Source organism: Ambystoma mexicanum, chromosome 5q, assembly GCF_040938575.1.
Source record: "Ambystoma mexicanum isolate Mex_15411 chromosome 5q, UKY_AmexF1_1, whole genome shotgun sequence".
NCBI classification, from domain to species: domain Eukaryota; kingdom Metazoa; phylum Chordata; class Amphibia; order Caudata; family Ambystomatidae; genus Ambystoma; species Ambystoma mexicanum.
This window is the reverse complement of record NC_090933.1, coordinates 1181872874-1181892716: the sequence shown is the minus strand read 5'-3', so window position 1 is coordinate 1181892716 and position 19843 is coordinate 1181872874. Positions and strand designations below refer to the sequence as shown.

The 19843-nt window shown below is 45.3% G+C and overlaps 1 protein-coding gene across 1 annotated transcript in view; it reads left to right on the top strand.

Annotated features, from left to right (window-relative positions):
• Positions 1–19843, top strand: part of COL22A1 (collagen type XXII alpha 1 chain) — a 1250061-nt gene that overhangs the window by 587680 nt on the left and 642538 nt on the right. The window lies entirely within an intron of this gene.

Below are 19843 nucleotides of genomic sequence, written 5' to 3'. Positions count from 1 at the left end.
GAATTCTCCTGAAAATCATCCCTTATTGTGTTCCAGATAGTAATCCGGAATAAAACCATAGTTATGTAAATATATAGACATGATATGGTTGTGGTATGTACAAAATATGGTAGTTATACATAGCAATCAATTATTATGTGTGTTTCGTAAGTACAACATTTCCATAAATGACAGCAAGATAACATACATGTGCATATTGACATTGGAATAACTAAAGATGACCTTGCAGATGGAGTCTGGAGGGAAATTAATAATGGGTCTGCTACCTTCAATAGGGCAGAAACATACGTCCTGTTGGTTAGTTATTGTTAGTAGGCATTTACTAAGCACAGCACACAACATTGTTTGGCATTCGTGGAAAGTGTGACGTGGGCTTTAGGCCATCGCATGCATGCGGCCACCCCACAGAAAAAAGGTGGTCCACCATGCACGGATGACAGGATAGCCCAACATCCATTAAAATGTAATCTGCAGGTAGATTATGTCAGGTGTTGCTGTACCCGCAGCTGCAAGGCCCATGCTCTTAAAATGAATGGCAGACGGGATGGGTTTGTAAGTGGCCGGCCGCCATTGCAACAATGTGATAAGTCGCTACACATCCTCCACAGTGTGCATTCTCGGGGAATGTGTACAGGATGCATGCTGTGAATCTGCACACCCTCCCCCCGCCCCAGTTTGAAGACCACTGCTCTAGACTATGGGCACTGGTCACCATTCTCAGTCTCACAAGCATCCAGGCATGCCTCAGAGGCAGAGCAATATTGGTCAAACGTTTAGAAGATTCACCCTGGAGTAAGTGAGCAGCCAAAAGGGCCTCAGGAATGCTGCTCGCCTTTTTTTTTTCAGCCATTTATAACAGCTGAAGTTGTGATTTCCTTTGGGCTAAGCTACTTATTTGCCCCTTGTTTCTTTTCACTGAGAAACCGGCGTTCTCTGTGATCTGGATACTGATGAGGAACTGGCTAGACTACAGCAGTTATATGGTCTGGCCTATTCCTTCAGCCCTTGTTTATTGTGCTTGTGGATTGTCAACGAAGTGTCATTTAAAAATAAGACTTGCATCAGAATGGAGGAGAATGGTGAGTTACATTCAGCCAAGTTAGCGCCAGGAACCACTGCATACCATTCAAGGACATCACCACTGAAACATTTGCCTTTCAGCACTATCAGAATATCTCTTTTAGACAAGGACTGGTAAAGGAGACAACATTCAACATCATGCCGAAGGGACAATATCTTGCCATACAGGATTTCCTGTTGAGTGACATTCCTACCTGTTGAGTGACATTCGACCATCCGCGGCTCTACCGCCTGACCTCCCCTGCAACTTCCTCTCTGACACTGCTGCATAACACGTGACGGATCATTTGACCGCACTCCATGGACATCTTCTTTCTACAGACCTGGCTCACAAGAACCAGTCACCTTAGTAGGAGAGGGTGCCGCCTGATGTCCCAACATCTTCAGATCCAGTGCCTGACCTCCCCTGCACCTTCTGCTCTGATGGCGCTGCATAACAAGTGGTACAGTCACATGACAGAGCACATGATACACAATCCTCCAATAAATTCCAACACTCCAGGGTGTCCCTGCTTTGGATGTACTGACCTATGGGCTATCCGTTTAAGGGCAGTGTCTACCCCTATTTGCCCCATATTTGCGCCTGTTCCACAATAACTTGTCCTCTCTCATTATCAACTTATACTCACTTCTCTCCAAATGTGTTCTCCCTTCCTACCACTGTTTCTCTTCTGTCTATTTGCTTCATTATATAATTTGTTCTTCTACCCTCCTTCTCTTATCTCTCCTACTACCTACTTTATGACTTCGTCCATACCCTCTCACTACTCATGTCAATGTGTTTCCAATCCTACCTCTCGAATTTGTGATCATTCCAATCTGATCTATCCCTTCAAATTCCACTTCTGCACAGTCTGTGGAATGCTCAATCTGTCTGCCCTAAAGCCCCTTCTATTCTTGACCTATGCTCTCGCTTTCAAATTCATTTTCTTTGTATCCCTGGAACCTAGTTCAACACCTTCCAGATGCCCTTTCCTCCTTCAATATGCATTTTTTATATACCCCCCTGCCAGCATATTAGAGGCGGAGTGACTGGAATTATTTATCTCTCATCCTGGACTTTTCAAGTTCACATGCCCATGTTTTCCTCTTTTTGATATAATTTCTCTTCATTTCAAAAAACCTCCTCCTATCACTTATTTTATTCTCCATTGCCTACCTGATCCTCTTCTCTAATTATTTTATGACCTTGACTCTCTCTTGTCAACTATTCTTCCTACTACATCTCCCCTTTATATATTTGCCGAGTTCAACGTTCACCTCTCTTCTACTTCTTCCTCCTTCTTTTTATCACTCTTCTTGATTTGTATCCTCTCAAATTTCTACCCTTACTCCAACATCTCACGATCCTCCCTAGACCTTGTCTTCTCTTTATTTCCCACAGAAGCAACAGTCTCTGATTATCCTCTTTATCTATATTATCATTTACTGTTTTGTTTAATCCTCATGTTACTGCATCTCTCTCACCAGTTTCTACTCCATTTACTTTTTCATGACATCACCTGCATTTTTTTTACTATACTACCTTTCTCTCTACTCTTAACTCTTCCAAGACATCTATTGACACCATCTCTACTCTCTTCCGTGATCAAACTGATACTGCTCTCCAGACTAATATCATATCTACTCTTGATTTCCTTTTTTACCATCACAATGCCCCGAACCCCGGCTGTCACCCTCTCTTCTCCCCCTTCCTTCAATCCTCACTAGTCGAGGCTGAAAGGCTTTGGAAAAAAATCCCATTAACCCTCTGATCTTGCCTCTTTTTCGTCTCTCCTTTTTTCTTATGACAACCTTCTGCTGGTTGATATATGATATGATATGATATGATGTGGCATTTATAACACGTACACAAGTGATTCTAGGCACGACAAGAAAAGGAGGGGGAAACAAAGGGAGGAAAAATATAATGATCTTACTAGGCCTTGTGTCGTCAGATCGTGCAGGTGCATGGAAGGGGGAAGGGGAGAAGTGCCACGGGGGAGGGAAAGGGGGAAGTGCAGTTAACTCACAAGTGCAGTCAGCAGGAGGCTCATAAGTGCAGAGAGAAGAGACTGTAGGGTTGCAGATACAGACCCTTAAGTGCTGTGGAGCACAGAGGCAGTGCGAGGGCAACTGTACATGCAGGAGCCTGGGCCCAAGTTCAGAGGGTGACCAGGTGACCAGTGCGGGGAGCAGTCAGATGCATGAGCAGGGGAGAAGAAGAGAGAAAGTGGAAGAAAAAGGAAGAAAAAAGAAGGTCTTGACTTGTTTCTGGAACCAAAGGTGGTTCTGCTCAAGTTTGAGAGAGGCAGGGAGTCTGTTCTAGAGGGAGGGCCAGCCGAGGAGATATATCTGCCCCCAACTCTCTGCTTGGAGAAGCATCTGACCCTCAGAGAGTTGGAGGTGGATGAGCGGAGAGTTCGTGTAGGAAGATGTTTTTGAAGAGAATGTTGGAGGTAGAGTAGCCCCAGGCCATAGAAAGCCCAGTGGATGATGCAGAGGGTCTTGACCTTAATCCTTGCAGCCACAGGGAGCCAGTGAAGATATGTCAAAGGTGGAAAGATACAATCCCTGGGTTTGAGGCCAAGGACAAGACTTACAGTCCTGTTCTGAATAAGTTGTAAACGTCAAAGAGTAGAGGCAGGAAGATTTAGAAAGAAGCTGTTGCAATAGTCCAGCCCAGAGAGGACCAGAGCTGTGGAGACAGTGAGCTTCAGGGGAAAGTGAGAAAAGGAAGAATACCTCTGAGGAGATGCCGCAGACAGTTTGACTTCTTAGAGACATGTGAGGATAAAAGGAGAGGGTGGAGTCAGCGATGACACCCAGGTTCTTAGCCTCACAGGTAGGTGCAGGAAGAGGGCCCAGAGAGGGCGGCCAGCGAGAGAAGGGAAAGGCTGGTGTCAAAATGAGGAGGATTTCAGTCTTACTGGCATTAAGGCAGAGAGGTGGCATGCCTTTCTTGAATTGCAGCCAGAGAGTATGGTATGAGACAAGAAGCAGAGGTGGCTGAGTGGAGCCTGAAAGAGAGCAGAGTGTCATCCACAGAACATCGAACATTGGGTCAGAAAGTAGCAATGCTGTGAGCAAGAGGTGCCAGGTAATGTTTGAAGAGCCAATGAGAGAGATTAGACCCCTGAGGAACAACACAAGTAGAGAGAGAGAGATAAAAAGAGAGAGGAAAGGCCCCAGTTGTACCTGAGAGGGTCAATCAGTGAGAAAGGAGGTTAACCAGGCCAGGGCCTGACCAATAATACCAATGTTGCAGCGGAAGCGATCAAGCAGGATGGCATGGATGGCCATATCAAAAGCAGAGGATAGATTGAGGAGAATGAGGACAGAAGGAAGATTAGAGTCAAGATTGGAGGGTAGGTCTTCACCAGTGTTCAGGAGATCAGTTTCCTTGCTTCTTGCAGCTCTGATTGCAGACTGGTGGTCATGAAGGCAACCAACAGATTCAGTATGTAGATTAAGCTGGGAGAGGGCCAGCCTTAACAAGAGTTTGCCCAGGAAAGGAGTGACAGAGATCGGGCGATAGTTATCCAGAGAGGAAGGATCACCCGAGGGCTTGAATGGCAAAAAAATACGACGGCTTGGATAGTGAAGAAAATTGTTTGTCCTCTTCGATGGCTTATTTCTCTCATCATCCTCATTGTCTCTTTCAGCTCCTCACTGGAATGCTCTCTCCCAAACCCCCTAATCCCTCTCTCTTTTCCTCCCTCTTGGCAATCCAGTTCTCTCCTTTCTACATTTCTAAAATTGCCAATCTCTGTTCTTGATATTCTGACCCAACCTCATCTTCTCCCGATCCTCTATCCACATTCTCTGATTCAGTCCCTCCTAGTTCTTCCTACACCTATTGCACAATTGTTCTCCTCTTTCACTTGATCCAGACTCAGACACTGTTATCGCCTTGCATTGTGCCCATCCTTCTTCCTCACCCATAGATCCTCTCCCTTCCCCCTCAATAACTTTGGTCTATCCTCACCTTATTCCTTATCTTACTTGACTCTTTAAACTTTCTCCTCAGCTATTGTTCCGTTCTCCTTTAAACATGCTATTATCATTCCTATTTTGAAAAATCCTTACCTTGACCCCTCCTCTTGCTCTATCTATCGACCCATTTCTCTTCTTCCTTTTCTCACAAAACTGCTTGAGTGGATTGTTTATGCTCAGGTTTCGTCCTATCTAAACTTCCACTCTGTACTCCCTCCTCTACAATTTGGTTTCCGTTCTTCCCATTCCAGAGGAACTGTAATTCTTTATCACTAACTTTCTTCATTCTGCCTGACACATCCAGCACTCTTCTGTCCTCATCCTTCTTGATCTATCGGCCGCTTTCAATACTGTTGATCATCCCACTCTTCTGTCTTCCCTTGCCTCACAGTCCTTTGCTGGCTCACCTCCTGCCTTTCCAATTGCTCTTTTTTGGCCTGTTGGCCCATTCATACCTGTCCTCTCCAATTAATTTGGTGTCCAGCAAGGTTTTGTTCTTGGCCCTCGCCTAGTTTCCCTTGATGCAATCTCTCTATCCCAAATCAAAACTTCTTACAATATTCCTTACCATTCCTATGCAGATGACTCCCAAGCCTTTTCTTTTAACTACTCCAATTCTCTTCAGCCTGCAACTGTTTACCTACCCTCAATAAACGCTGGATACACTGCCACTACTTTCACTGAAACCCAGCCAAAACTGAACTTCTCTTTGTTTCTGCCACCACTCGGCTGCCCTCTGCCTTTCCCTTGGTAATATTTCCCACCTGTTTTTCTTCCTTTTTCCTCCACTACACATAATCTTGGTGTCATCTCTCACCCCTCATCTCTTTCTCAAATGATATCTCCACTACTGCCCATACCTGTTGCTATCATCTATATAACATGTGTAGTGCCTGTTTCTTCTTGTTCCCCCATGCCACTAAACGCTTTGTCTATTCCCTGGCATTTTCATGACTTGACTATTGCTCCTTCCTTGTAGTTTGCACACATCGTGCTACCTTCGTTCAGTCTTCAACTCTATTAATCTCATGTTCTAACTTCATGTGCGTGCCTCTGTTTCGACTCATCTACTCTCTGCTTCTCTTCTCTACTTTAAGAATCAACTTCTATTTTATTTTCTTTGCATAGTGTAAACATGTCTTCAAGGTATCGCCCCTTCCCATCTCACCTCTCTTGTCTCTCTCTTCACCCCTACATATTTTCTTTATTATGAACATGTTCACCTTCTTTCTTTTCCCAAAACACCCTGTGCCTTCCCCGCTTTTGCTCCTTTTCAATATTCGCTCCTAAACTCTGTAATTCCCTCCATCTTCCTGTCTGCTGTTCAACTTCTTTTCATCTTTTCCATATTGCTCTGAACAACCACTTACTCTCACTATCCTAAAGTGTTCACTCTGTTTTTTGTCATAATTTCAATTTCTTATATACAGTTTTTGATTTAATGTTCCCCGCTTTGGCGAAAGTGCAATAAAAATTCCATAAAATACAAAATGCAAATCTGTCTGTAACTAGTGCAGTGATACCTCAATATCAACAATACCAACAATAACTGGTTGACTTTAATGATTTCATAGTGAATAGATTGGAACACTCTTATATGGAACATAACTGTTCAAAGTGCACCGTGAACTTTTACAAGAATGTCTTATTTCCAATGGGAAGGAAACTGAACCTGTTGTAATTGTGCAAAGGATTGTGTGCATGCAAATAGGATCAGGCCAATAGTGATCTCCTCTGGTAGTAGACATCCTTTACTTTGCATTGCCAATATTACATACAACCTGATCACATGCCACATTGGTTCTATTAACTGAACATTATTTATATAAACTTGGTTTCTCAGAGAGGTTCCGAAAAGTGTTTTATTTGGGCTGTCTGTTTTAATTTTAATTTCAGAAGTTGGGTGTTTAACACAGGTGTTTTCTTTGAGGTAGACTTAAAAGAGGAGCACGAATGATGTTGTTAGTAGAAATACAGAAAATCCTCCCCAACATAAACCCATCTCTATTTAATAAGAATCTACAAAATAAAGAGAAGAGCACTTTCAATGAACCACCTCAATGGATCATGGACAGAGCAGGGTCAAATGGTATTGAAAACATCTGAGGCTGACAATGAATTACAATGGAGAGTTGTGTTTGCTAGTCCATGTTCACACCTGTCACATGTACAGAACTGATTGACGCGATGACTGTCAATCATGGGCAGCCCATTGATAAAACATACTCTGGGCAAAATTAAGAGAAGGAACAGGTATGACCAAGTATATAGATGACAACTCGGTTTATACAGGATACCATGTCATGATTTTTGTTAAGAGTTGTCTGTACTGCACAGTCACCACATTAGTGGTCCAACAACACTATGGTTGGATAAATAAAGATTAAAAAGATACCTCACTGAAGGAATTACATGCAAGGCTTATGTGATGCAGCTGAACTGAACTAAAACCCTCACCTCAAAATTCACAATGTAAACATATATCAGTGAGAGAAATAGCATTGAACTACATTCAAAGAGACTGCAAACTGCTCAGAGCAATTGTGCAATGGAAACACTCTAATGAATTATATCTATGAAAAGTATCTAACTGGCCAATGTTTGATGCTTTTACCGAGACATATCCCTTTTCTAACACCCCCACCCCAACCACGAAACAGCAGTTTTTAGTGTTGATATTCTGTTTTTATTTGTTTTAAATGATAAATCAAGCCATTTAAGTCGGTCCCCTAACTTTCATTGTTGGGGAAGTCTGGCACAAAATTACACATACATACATACAGACATCTCCTTTACAGAAAGAAAACACAGCAAGCCTGCCATTTGGCCTCATTAAGAGTGTTGCGGTAAGGCAACAACGGCGCTGGTAGTGCTACCGGCATCGTAGTTACCTCGCCGCAACATTCCGAGTTTTGATTGCGGGCCGCTCTGTACGCCTGTTCAGACCAGACGTGCAGAGCGGCACCCGCTAGCAGAACAGGATGGTAGCAACGGTCCCATTATTAACGGGACCGTTGTTCCCATCCTCCCCATTCCCATTGAGCTCTATGGGGGCTCAAATGGGAATGCGGACGTACCGGGTCCGGGTCCCGCGAATGGGAATTACCGGGCCCGCAAAGGTCGGAAAGGCCCAGTAATTCCCATTTTTCGGGACCCGGACCCGAGTTTGGGGGTAGCCATGCCAGTAAAAACGACATGGCTACCTCCAAACTCGTAATGAGGCCAATTCTCGTGTTAATGATTACATTCGCAATGCACACAAACATCCATTTAACAAAAAGAAATGTGAATAACTATTCTAGACATATAAATACATTCCTCTTGACTATAAACATAAAAGTAATTGTTGATCTATTTGAAAAAGTCAACACCATTCTTTAAATATATTTTACATCAGTACAATTCACTTTGTTTTTTTCTCAAACCTTCAACACGTGTTGGCATCGGAGAAAATATTTAGGGTTTATTTAAGATGTTCTTATTCGAGGGCTGATCAACCTTAAAATTCTGGACACCATTGGTTTCTAACTTGAATATAGATACAATAATGATGGGTAGGGTTGACTTGGTTATACCATTTCTAAAGGTTCGGGTTCAGGGTAGAGTATTTTAATTTGGAAAGCAGCACATATTCATGTAATATAAAGTCACACAAACATGAGATTACAAAACTGAAATAGAAAATGCATGAGTAGGTTAACTTTCATGGGGATTAGGAGTCTACTTGGAGCAGAACCTTTCTATGTTTACACAATAATATTTGGAAAAATTACAATTGATTATTGAAGCTGGCATTATTTTCTTGGGAATTCATTGGAGAAACACATCTTCTTATACACCTTTGAAAGGTAGAAAACTATATTCAGGTGCTTGTATTATGTAAACTATATTTTCACAGGTCATGACGTATATTAATCCCTGAGCCACATTGTGCAACATGTCTACATACTCAGGTATAATTTGCTCCTGAGAAACCTCAAGGAATTAATTCATAATTATTTACTGGTAGAGACTAATATGCTGTGTACAATCTGGATTCTAGGACAATGTATTTCAACTATACTTTCATGAAGGTTCATTTACAGGCCCAGTAACCATGTAGTGACACTGCTCTATGTTCCTGATATGTTAAAACAAGGTGTTGCTCTATGTTCACACAGATGTGCCTGGTCATCACATGAAAGGCTTTACTGCAAACATGACTATGCTCTGACTGTGCACAGACTTTGACCGGCAAAAATACACTTTGCACAGTTCCATGAAACAGGGTTTGTGTCGGCAGTGCAAAGTCACATTTCATCGGTGCAAAGTTACTTTCCACTGTGCAAAAAATTCCATGTATTGGGCCCACAGTGTATAATAAACAGAGATAATCGGGATGGGGAGATCCAAAACCAGAGACAAGTAGGTGCTAAACGTGTGTGTTTATTGTATAATCACACAGAAAGTGGTACGTGACTGCACAATTTATTTTACATTACTTCCGATAAGCACGAAAGGTGTTTTAGAGAGGACGGACAGAGTGGGTCACGCAGTGGTGACACAGGTGGGTGCAAACCTCTGGAATATCGAGGTCAGCATTACATTGAAAATACAAGTTTCCTCGCATATCGAGGAACAAAAACACAAGGTGCACACAACAATCTTGAAAGTGAACAGGTACAGGTAGTGATGCAGTTGTGATGAATGGTTCGACACAGGGGGTGACACAGGGTGTGTTTCGGCCAAAAAAGTGGCTGGGAAGTCGCCGTCTTTGTGCTGGCCTTCGTCAGGAAAGAGGCACCAGTAGTGGTGCTGTCCGTGGTGTCTGTGGGTAGAACAGAGCTATTAGGTTCTCGGGTGGTGATTCAATAAGTACTTAGAGTATTTAATACGGGCCGAATAAATGCCCAAGTGATACACCATATGGAGTATCTTAAAAAACAGCTTACCTGCCGCCGGAGGGGAGCAGGTGGGTGCTGTCGGGGAAGCCGCGAGGAGTGCGGGTTGACCGGTGCGGTGTATGGCACAAGGTGGAGGGCTATGATTGCCTTCGAGCCAACGTGGTCAAGAGTCTCACGAAGCAGGAGTGGGGCGTAAATATACCCAAGTCTAGAAGGAAAATTAAAAAGGTTTTAGTAACCTGTGTGAGTCGAGTGTTTCGGGAAACATGGGCTAGCCCGCGTTTGGGTGGGGGGACTTACTGTGGTCTGGGTGGTACGCTGCCGTGCTGGACGTAGACTGGTGGGAGCCGGATGAGTCGGACACCGAGGGTGCCGTGGAGGACAGTATAAATAGCAGCCTGTGGCTAAAGGCAGACGAATGGGATCCCGCGGTCCCGGGGCGGCAGTCTGCTTGGGCCAATCCAACGGCTGTGCGCCGTGTTCCAATGGAAAGGCGGTACTACGTGTGTGATGTTGGGTAATGTAGTCCAGTGGGGGCAGGAAGGACATCGGCAATAGGAAGTTCGCACAGTAAGACGGGCATGCCACATGGAGGCTGAGACGGTCATGTGATGGCATAGTTACCGCAAAACACTGTGGATGGTACAACACAATGACTCTGGTGTGCAATAATCATCACAAGGAGAAACCATTATATCTCGAAGATGCACAGAGGGATGGTAACAGTGCACAAGCAATTCTCAAGGTAGAAAAAACATAGGTGTAAAATGTACACATTTAGATCAATCTAGTGTAATGGACACTAGTCCGTTGCCAGAGAGGGGACGTCGGTGACTGATGGCTAATGGCAGTTCTAAAAATGTTTCCATTCAACGGTTATATTGAGGCCGTCTTGGACGGAGTTCAATCTGTGGACCCACTTTTGCTCGAGTCTAGTGAGGGCAATGTTGATGTCGCCTCCTCGTCTTTGAGGCTGAAGTTGTTGGATCACGGTCCACGTGAATTCTTCATGGGTATGTTTCTTCTGGCTAAAGTGTTCGACCAGAGGTTTGTCCTCAACTTTGTTTTTGATGCAGGATCTGTGTTCGTTGATCCTTTGTTTGACTGGTCTGATGGTTTTGCCGATGTAAATCAGGTCGCAGGGACACTTGATAGCGTAGATCACGTGCTTACTTTCGCAGTTGGTGTGACTGTTCTGTTTCCATACTAGGTTCTTATGGATGAACGTTTTGCTGTTCGTGGTAAAACGACAGGCGACGCAATGTCCACAGCTGAAGTGGCCCACCACTGGTGGAAGATTCCACAGCGTGGTGACTGGTTTGGTGGGTTCTAGGAAGGTGTGGACTAATGAGTCTCTAAGATTTCTGTTTTTCTTGAAGGCGAACAGTGGTTTCTTCGCCAGGGTACCTTCATTTTTTACCAGATGCCAGTGTTTGTTGATGGTATTTTTGATGAGGTTACTGACTGGGTTGTACGTGGTGACGCAGACAGTTCTATCGTTAGGGAGTCTTTCTTTAGTGGTTAAGCAGAGGGAGCGGTCGGTGTTGGCCGCTCTTTTCTTAGCTGTCTTGATGGACTTCCTGGGGTATCCTCTCTCTCCAAGACGTGTTTGCAGTTGTTGTGCATGGTAGTTGAATCTTTCTTTGTCAGAGCAGTTTCTCCGGATGCGCAGAAACTGACCGTAGGGGAGATTGTATTTTAAACCTTGTGGATGGTAACTGGTGAAGTGGAGAAGGGTGTTCCTGTCGGTAGGTTTTCTGAAGAGTTCCGTCTTCAGCGCATCTCCGGACCGGTAAATGTGTAGGTCGAGGAAATTGATCTCTTGGTAGTCCCATTCAATGGTGAACTTGATGTAATCGTTCCGTGCATTGAGCCATTGGTGGAAAGCTAGTAGTTCTTCAGAGCTTCCTTCCCAAATGAGTAAAATGTCATCGATGTATCGACGCCAGACCTTGATGTTTGGTCTGTGAGGATTGTTGTCAGAGTAGATGTGATCTTCTTCGTATTGTGCCATGTACAGATTGGCGACGTCCGGGGCAAAAGTGGCGCCCATGCTCACTCCTTTAATTTGTTGGTACATTTGATGGCCGAATAGAAAGAAATTCTCACCCATGGCGATCCGAATGCACTCCACCAAAAAGTTAGTAGGTATGGTAGAAGTGTTGGCTCGTTTTTCAAGGCAAGTCGCCAAGGCTTGTAGGCCCTCTGTTTGTGGGATGGAGGTATACAGTGCCTCAACGTCCATGGTGACCAAAATGGACTGGGCAGTCAGATGTATGGAGTCCAAAATCTTGATGGTTTCGGTACTGTCTTTGAGGTAAGATGCCATTTTACCTACGAACGGCTTCATAAAAAAATCTGTATATAGAGAGAGGGGTTCCAACAGTGAATCACAGGCGGAGACAATGGGTCTGCCCGGTGGTTTGGTGGGGTGCTTGTGGATTTTGGGTAGAATGTAGAAGGCCGGAGTCCTCGGGTGAGTTTTGTTGAGAAAGATCCTTTCTTCTTGACAAATCCACCCCTGGTCTTCGGCATGCTTGGTGAGGTTGATGATCTCTTCTTGCAGTCGTTGTGTGGGGTCCCTGTTTAACATTTTATATGAGGTTCTGTCGCTGAGGAGTCGCAAGCATTCCTGATTGTAATCTGCGGTATTCATGATCACAATACCGCCTCCTTTGTCTGCTGGTTTTATAGTGATGGTGGTATCCTGGTGGAGGTCCTTCAGGGACTGTCGCTCCGTTGGTAGCAGGTTGTCTTGATAAAAGTTTTTTTGTCTTATCCCGTCGGTGATTGTTTTCATGACGATCTTCTCAAAAGTCTCAAACTCACTCGGGATCGTATGAGGGGGTGGTAAGAAGGTGGATTTGGGTTTGAACCCCGTGATGTTGTCTTTAGTCCTCTCTGGTATCTGGTTGATGGAATCTTGTTTGCTGGGTACGTGTATCTCGAAAAAGTATTTCAACCTGAGGGTCCGGAAAAACCTTCTTAGTTCTGCTTCCGTGTTGAAGGGGTCTGCTTTGGTAGCTGGAACAAAGGAAAGGCCCCTCTCGAGGAGTGTCTGTTCAGCTTGAGCTAAATGCCTGGAGGACAGGTTGAAAATGGGAATTGTCTCTAGGGCTGGTTCGAGTACCACTGGCGTGTCCTCATGTATTGTCCGGTTTGTTGAGTGCGCCTTCTCGGGCGGCCTCGTTGGCCCCCTCTCTGAAAAAACGGATGTTGTGGTGGTTGGTTTTGATTCCCGTTGGTACCGGGGGAGCCTGGGGTACTCCCGCCTGAGGATCCCGAGCTACCTGAAAAGTTGACTACCCGGTTCCGTCTATTGTAGTTAGTTTTCTGTTGTTGCTGGAGTTCCTCGTAGTATGTTTCTTTGAGATAGGGATAGGTTTTTTCCTCTGCGTAGTGGTTGAGATCTTTCCTGAATTTCTGTACTTTGCGTTCCACTGTTAGTTGATTAAATTTAATCACTTCTTCTTCTAATTTTTGTAGTTTTTGTTGTGCGTCATTGATGGTTCTGTCATCTGTAAATTTCTTTTCCAGGGTGGCAAGGTCTTCTCCCTGTTTTTTGCATTCTTCCTGGGCAGTGTCGATTATAAGGATTATCCAGTCACGGCTACATTTGTTGCCCACGCCGCTAAAGTTCACTTTGAATTTCGGATTGTCAGTGAATACCCTGGGGATATTCTTCACTTGTAGGCCTTCGGGGATGATTCCCGCTTTCAGGTATTCTAGCATGAAAGTACCATGCATTTCTGTTCTTACAAGTTTTTTCTTTTTCTGTAAGATGGTATCTAATTCATCTCTGTTGGCGCCTTGGGCGATGGGTCCACCTTCGGAGCCTAAAGTGGTGGTTATGCCCATTAATTTCTGAAAATATTCTTCAGTGTAGGACACGATATTAACTTTGTCCATATTTGTTGGAGATAGGAGGATGTCCTGGTGACTGCTCCTATGTTTGATGAGTAGCCCTTCAACCGCGGGTTGTGCTCAATATATTTAAATCTTTAGGGCACCTGGCTAGGTCCCGATTTACCCAGGTGGGTATACGTATAATAAACAGAGATAATCGGGATGGGGAGATCCAAAACCAGAGACAAGTAGGTGCTAAACGTGTGTGTTTATTGTATAATCACACAGAAAGTGGTACGTGACTGCACAATTTATTTTACATTACTTCCGATAAGCACGAAAGGTGTTTTAGAGAGGACGGACAGAGTGGGTCACGCAGTGGTGACACAGGTGGGTGCAAACCTCTGGAATATCGAGGTCAGCATTACATTGAAAATACAAGTTTCCTCGCATATCGAGGAACAAAAACACAAGGTGCACACAACAATCTTGAAAGTGAACAGGTACAGGTAGTGATGCAGTTGTGATGAATGGTTCGACACAGGGGGTGACACAGGGTGTGTTTCGGCCAAAAAAGTGGCTGGGAAGTCGCCGTCTTTGTGCTGGCCTTCGTCAGGAAAGAGGCACCAGTAGTGGTGCTGTCCGTGGTGTCTGTGGGTAGAACAGAGCTATTAGGATCTCGGGTGGTGATTCAATAAGTACTTAGAGTATTTAATACGGGCCGAATAAATGCCCAAGTGATACACCATATGGAGTATCTTAAAAAACGGCTTACCTGCCGCCGGAGGGGAGCAGGTGGGTGCTGTCGGGGAAGCCGCGAGGAGTGCGGGTTGACCGGTGCGGTGTATGGCACAAGGTGGAGGGCTATGATTGCCTTCGAGCCAACGTGGTCAAGAGTCTCACGAAGCAGGAGTGGGGCGTAAATATACCCAAGTCTAGAAGGAAAATTAAAAAGGTTTTAGTAACCTGTGTGAGTCGAGTGTTTCGGGAAACATGGGCTAGCCCGCGTTTGGGTGGGGGGACTTACTGTGGTCTGGGTGGTACGCTGCCGTGCTGGACGTAGACTGGTGGGAGCCGGATGAGTCGGACACCGAGGGTGCCGTGGAGGACAGTATAAATAGCAGCCTGTGGCTAAAGGCAGACGAATGGGATCCCGCGGTCCCGGGGCGGCAGTCTGCTTGGGCCAATCCAACGGCTGTGCGCCGTGTTCCAATGGAAAGGCGGTACTACGTGTGTGATGTTGGGTAATGTAGTCCAGTGGGGGCAGGAAGGACATCGGCAATAGGAAGTTCGCACAGTAAGACGGGCATGCCACATGGAGGCTGAGACGGTCATGTGATGGCATAGTTACCGCAAAACACTGTGGATGGTACAACACAATGACTCTGGTGTGCAATAATCATCACAAGGAGAAACCATTATATCTCGAAGATGCACAGAGGGATGGTAACAGTGCACAAGCAATTCTCAAGGTAGAAAAAACATAGGTGTAAAATGTACACATTTAGATCAATCTAGTGTAATGGACACAAAGTTGAGGACAAACCTCTGGTCGAACACTTTAGCCAGAAGAAACATACCCATGAAGAATTCACGTGGACCGTGATCCAACAACTTCAGCCTCAAAGACGAGGAGGCGACATCAACATTGCCCTCACTAGACTCGAGCAAAAGTGGGTCCACAGATTGAACTCCGTCCAAGACGGCCTCAATATAACCGTTGAATGGAAACATTTTTAGAACTGCCATTAGCCATCAGTCACCGACGTCCCCTCTCTGGCAACGGACTAGTGTCCATTACACTAGATTGATCTAAATGTGTACATTTTACACCTATGTTTTTTCTACCTTGAGAATTGCTTGTGCACTGTTACCATCCCTCTGTGCATCTTCGAGATATAATGGTTTCTCCTTGTGATGATTATTGCACACCAGAGTCATTGTGTTGTACCATCCACAGTGTTTTGCGGTAACTATGCCATCACATGACCGTCTCAGCCTCCATGTGGCATGCCCGTCTTACTGTGCGAACTTCCTATTGCCGATGTCCTTCCTGCCCCCACTGGACTACATTACCCAACATCACACACGTAGTACCGCCTTTCCATTGGAACACGGCGCACAGCCGTTGGATTGGCCCAAGCAGACTGCCGCCCCGGGACCGCGGGATCCCATTCGTCTGCCTTTAGCCACAGGCTGCTATTTATACTGTCCTCCACGGCACCCTCGGTGTCCGACTCATCCGGCTCCCACCAGTCTACGTCCAGCACGGCAGCGTACCACCCAGACCACAGTAAGTCCCCCCACCCAAACGCGGGCTAGCCCATGTTTCCCGAAACACTCGACTCACACAGGTTACTAAAACCTTTTTAATTTTCCTTCTAGACTTGGGTATATTTACGCCCCACTCCTGCTTCGTGAGACTCTTGACCACGTTGGCTCGAAGGCAATCATAGACCTCCACCTTGTGCCATACACCGCACCGGTCAACCCGCACTCCTCGCGGCTTCCCCGACAGCACCCACCTGCTCCCCTCCGGCGGCAGGTAAGCTGTTTTTTAAGATACTCCATATGGTGTATCACTTGGGCATTTATTCGGCCCGTATTAAATACTCTAAGTACTTATTGAATCACCACCCGAGATCCTAATAGCTCTGTTCTACCCACAGACACCACGGACAGCACCACTACTGGTGCCTCTTTCCTGACGAAGGCCAGCACAAAGACGGCGACTTCCCAGCCACTTTTTTGGCCGAAACACACCCTGTGTCACCCCCTGTGTCGAACCATTCATCACAACTGCATCACTACCTGTACCTGTTCACTTTCAAGATTGTTGTGTGCACCTTGTGTTTTTGTTCCTCGATATGCGAGGAAACTTGTATTTTCAATGTAATGCTGACCTCGATATTCCAGAGGTTTGCACCCACCTGTGTCACCACTGCGTGACCCACTCTGTCCGTCCTCTCTAAAACACCTTTCGTGCTTATCGGAAGTAATGTAAAATAAATTGTGCAGTCACGTACCACTTTCTGTGTGATTATACAATAAACACACACGTTTAGCACCTACTTGTCTCTGGTTTTGGATCTCCCCATCCCGATTATCTCTGTTTATTATACGTATACCCACCTGGGTAAATCGGGACCTAGCCAGGTGCCCTAAAGATTTAAATATATTGGGCCCACAGTGTATATCATCTGCTGACAGACTATTAAAATATAATCCGTTTAAGTCTGCATTATCTCCATGAAACATGGCTGTGTTGAAAACAGAAACTATTTTGCATTAGTTAATTTAATTATTCCTACTGTGTTTTGCGGAAGATCAGAATCAGAAGACAGATAGGATGGTATTTTGTATGAATGTATCTTAATTATAAAACACAAGGCCTAAGCTGTCCCTATGCTTAGGATGCTTGGCCCTACTCTATAAAGAAAAATATAAAAGGGTGGTGCGCTAAGCTGAGATCTGGACTGACCACTACAAAAGAAGAAATAAAAACATAAATTCAACAAACGTCCAATTTGAGCCCTTTCCCCAAAAGAAGAATGGCTGCTTGTTTCAGAACTCCCATCCTGGTTATCCTTATCAAAAAGGGGCTCCTTGGCCGAGTTCTCCATTCAACCTAATACATTGAATATCTCATCAATCTTTCTTTCCTAATGTCTGTTGCTAGTCTTTGTTTATCTCTCTTTATTCTGAACTACCCGTTTTTGTTTTTTAATCTATGTCTCTTGTCTTCCTTCTCCCTTTGGGACCCCTGGCTTATATCTTCCCTTCTCTGGGTTTTCTCCTTGTGAAACCTTCTCTCCTCTTTCTGGGCTGCACCCCACCGTGGGGTTTTGTTCCTCTCACCCTGCATTACAGTTCTTGTTTCTCTCATCCCACCTTGGGATCTTGTTAATCTCACTGAATCTTGGGATTGCGTCAAACTCATCCCACACTTCGGGGCACATTTCTCTCATGCTGCCTTCGGGTCTTGATAATCTCACCCACCTTCAGGTCTGGGTCCTCTCACCCAGCATTGGGCTCAGGTTTCTCTCACCCGAACCTGGGGTCTGGTTCCTCTCATCCCACCTTAGTTTCTGGATTCTCTCACCCCTGCCTTGGTGTCTCGTTTCTCTCACCACACCTTGTGATCTTTTTAATCTCACCCCATCTTGGATCTTGTTTAACGCACCCCCCCTTTGGGTGCTCATTCCTCTCATCCCGCCTTGGGGTTTTGATCCTCTCACACCACCTTGAGGTTTGGTTCATCTCACCTTAGTTCTTCTGTTCCCAACTTTGGGTCTGGATTCTCTTACCCAGCATTAGGGTTTTGTTTCTTTCACAACGTCTCATTGGTCATGCTGTGCCCCACGGGAGAAGCAGTGAGTTTGATGGACACAGCACCACTTCTTCAGCTTCCCCATTTTCCTCAGGGGGCTTAACCTGCACTCTCTTCCTGCTGGCATCCGGCAGGTCTTCATCAACGGATTCTCAGTATGCCGGTTGTCTGCCTTTTGGGCAACGCTCATTAGTCGGTATTTCTCTGAGCCAGGCACTTCCAGGTCCTGGCAAAGCAGGAGTTGTGAATATTGTGCAGGCTCAGCCGTGTCTCTGTCCACAACACTTGGCATATGTTCCCTCCAACCTGCCACACATCCCAGTCGGATCCCACTTGCCCTGTCCCCTAGGGAGTGTTAAGCTTAGTGTGCTCATCTTCCTAGTCCCAAAGGGAATGACTCCCTCTTGGAGAGAGGGGACATATTCCCTGGATTTGTCACAGTATGAATTACTGGCATGATATTTAAATACATTGGGCCTCATTACGAGGTTGGAGGTAGCCATGGCGCTATTAGCGCCATGGCTGCCTCCAAACTCGTTCCGACTACGCCCTGGTGAATGGGGCAATTACCGGTCCATTCCAAGGTTGGCAGGACCAGTAATTCCCCATTCACCAGGGCCATTTCCCGTTCCCATTTGAGCCCCCATAGGGCTCAATGGGAATGGGGAAGGTGCTAATAAACGGTACCGCAAATTGCGGTACCGTTATTGGCTCTAGAGTCCCTTTGCGGGTCCCGTCCTTAAGGCCTGGTAAAACCAGGCGTTAAGGAAGGACCCGCAAAGGGAACTTGTAGTAGAGCGGTAAGGGATTACCGGCACCGGTGCCCTTACCAGTGCCGGTAATCCCTTACCGCCCACCTCGTATTGAGGCCCATAGTATTTCAAAATGAGCATTTGTTAATGAAATGCATTACATTTGTTTAAATGGTTTAAAAAACACATATAAATAAACACCAACCAATAATGGAGGTCTTGACTGCTGCAATGCAACCTGTCAGGAGAATGGCAGGTAGAGAGGCCTCTGCAGGGGAAACCTGTTTGAAGCTTGCAATGACACTAAAGGAAATGGGGGAAATAATTAGGTTCACACATTGATCTTAGGAAGCAACGGATGGATACAATGCCTGGCCGAACCAAAGATACTGATGCTGAACGAACACAACTGAGGATACCAAGATAAGAAGCGGAGGACACTGCATGAATGCTAACTACCAAACTAATGATAGCAATGTCTTGATTGGCAGATAAATGTGGGTGCCCAAAGCTCAATAACATTCCTATTTTAGGGGTTCCTGAATCGGAATCCACATTGCTTGAGAGCATCATTTCTGGGTCTCAAATGACCCCCTAAGGGAAGGCCTAAGACAAATAATCACCTGCATTTTGAAATATAGTTATCAAAATCCTATTTTGAATGTGTTATGAGAGAATGTGATATCATGTTCTCAGGGATATGTGTCAGCTTTTACCATGGCTTCTGTGTGGAGGCAGAGTATGCCAGCTGAGAGGCCAATCTTGTAAACATGCCTACAGAGCATGTAGAAAGTTGGAAACATACAACACATACTCTTTGACTACTTGAGGGGCAGGCTGGTGGGTGGTGGGGTCTTTTATTCTGATCTATTCGGGCACCAAAAGGTAGAAGTGTGGGCCTTCTTGAAATGGTGCTCAGTCATCTTTCACTGTGGCACTGTTGCTCTGGAACAGTGCAGGTGCCTCATTGCCTTCCA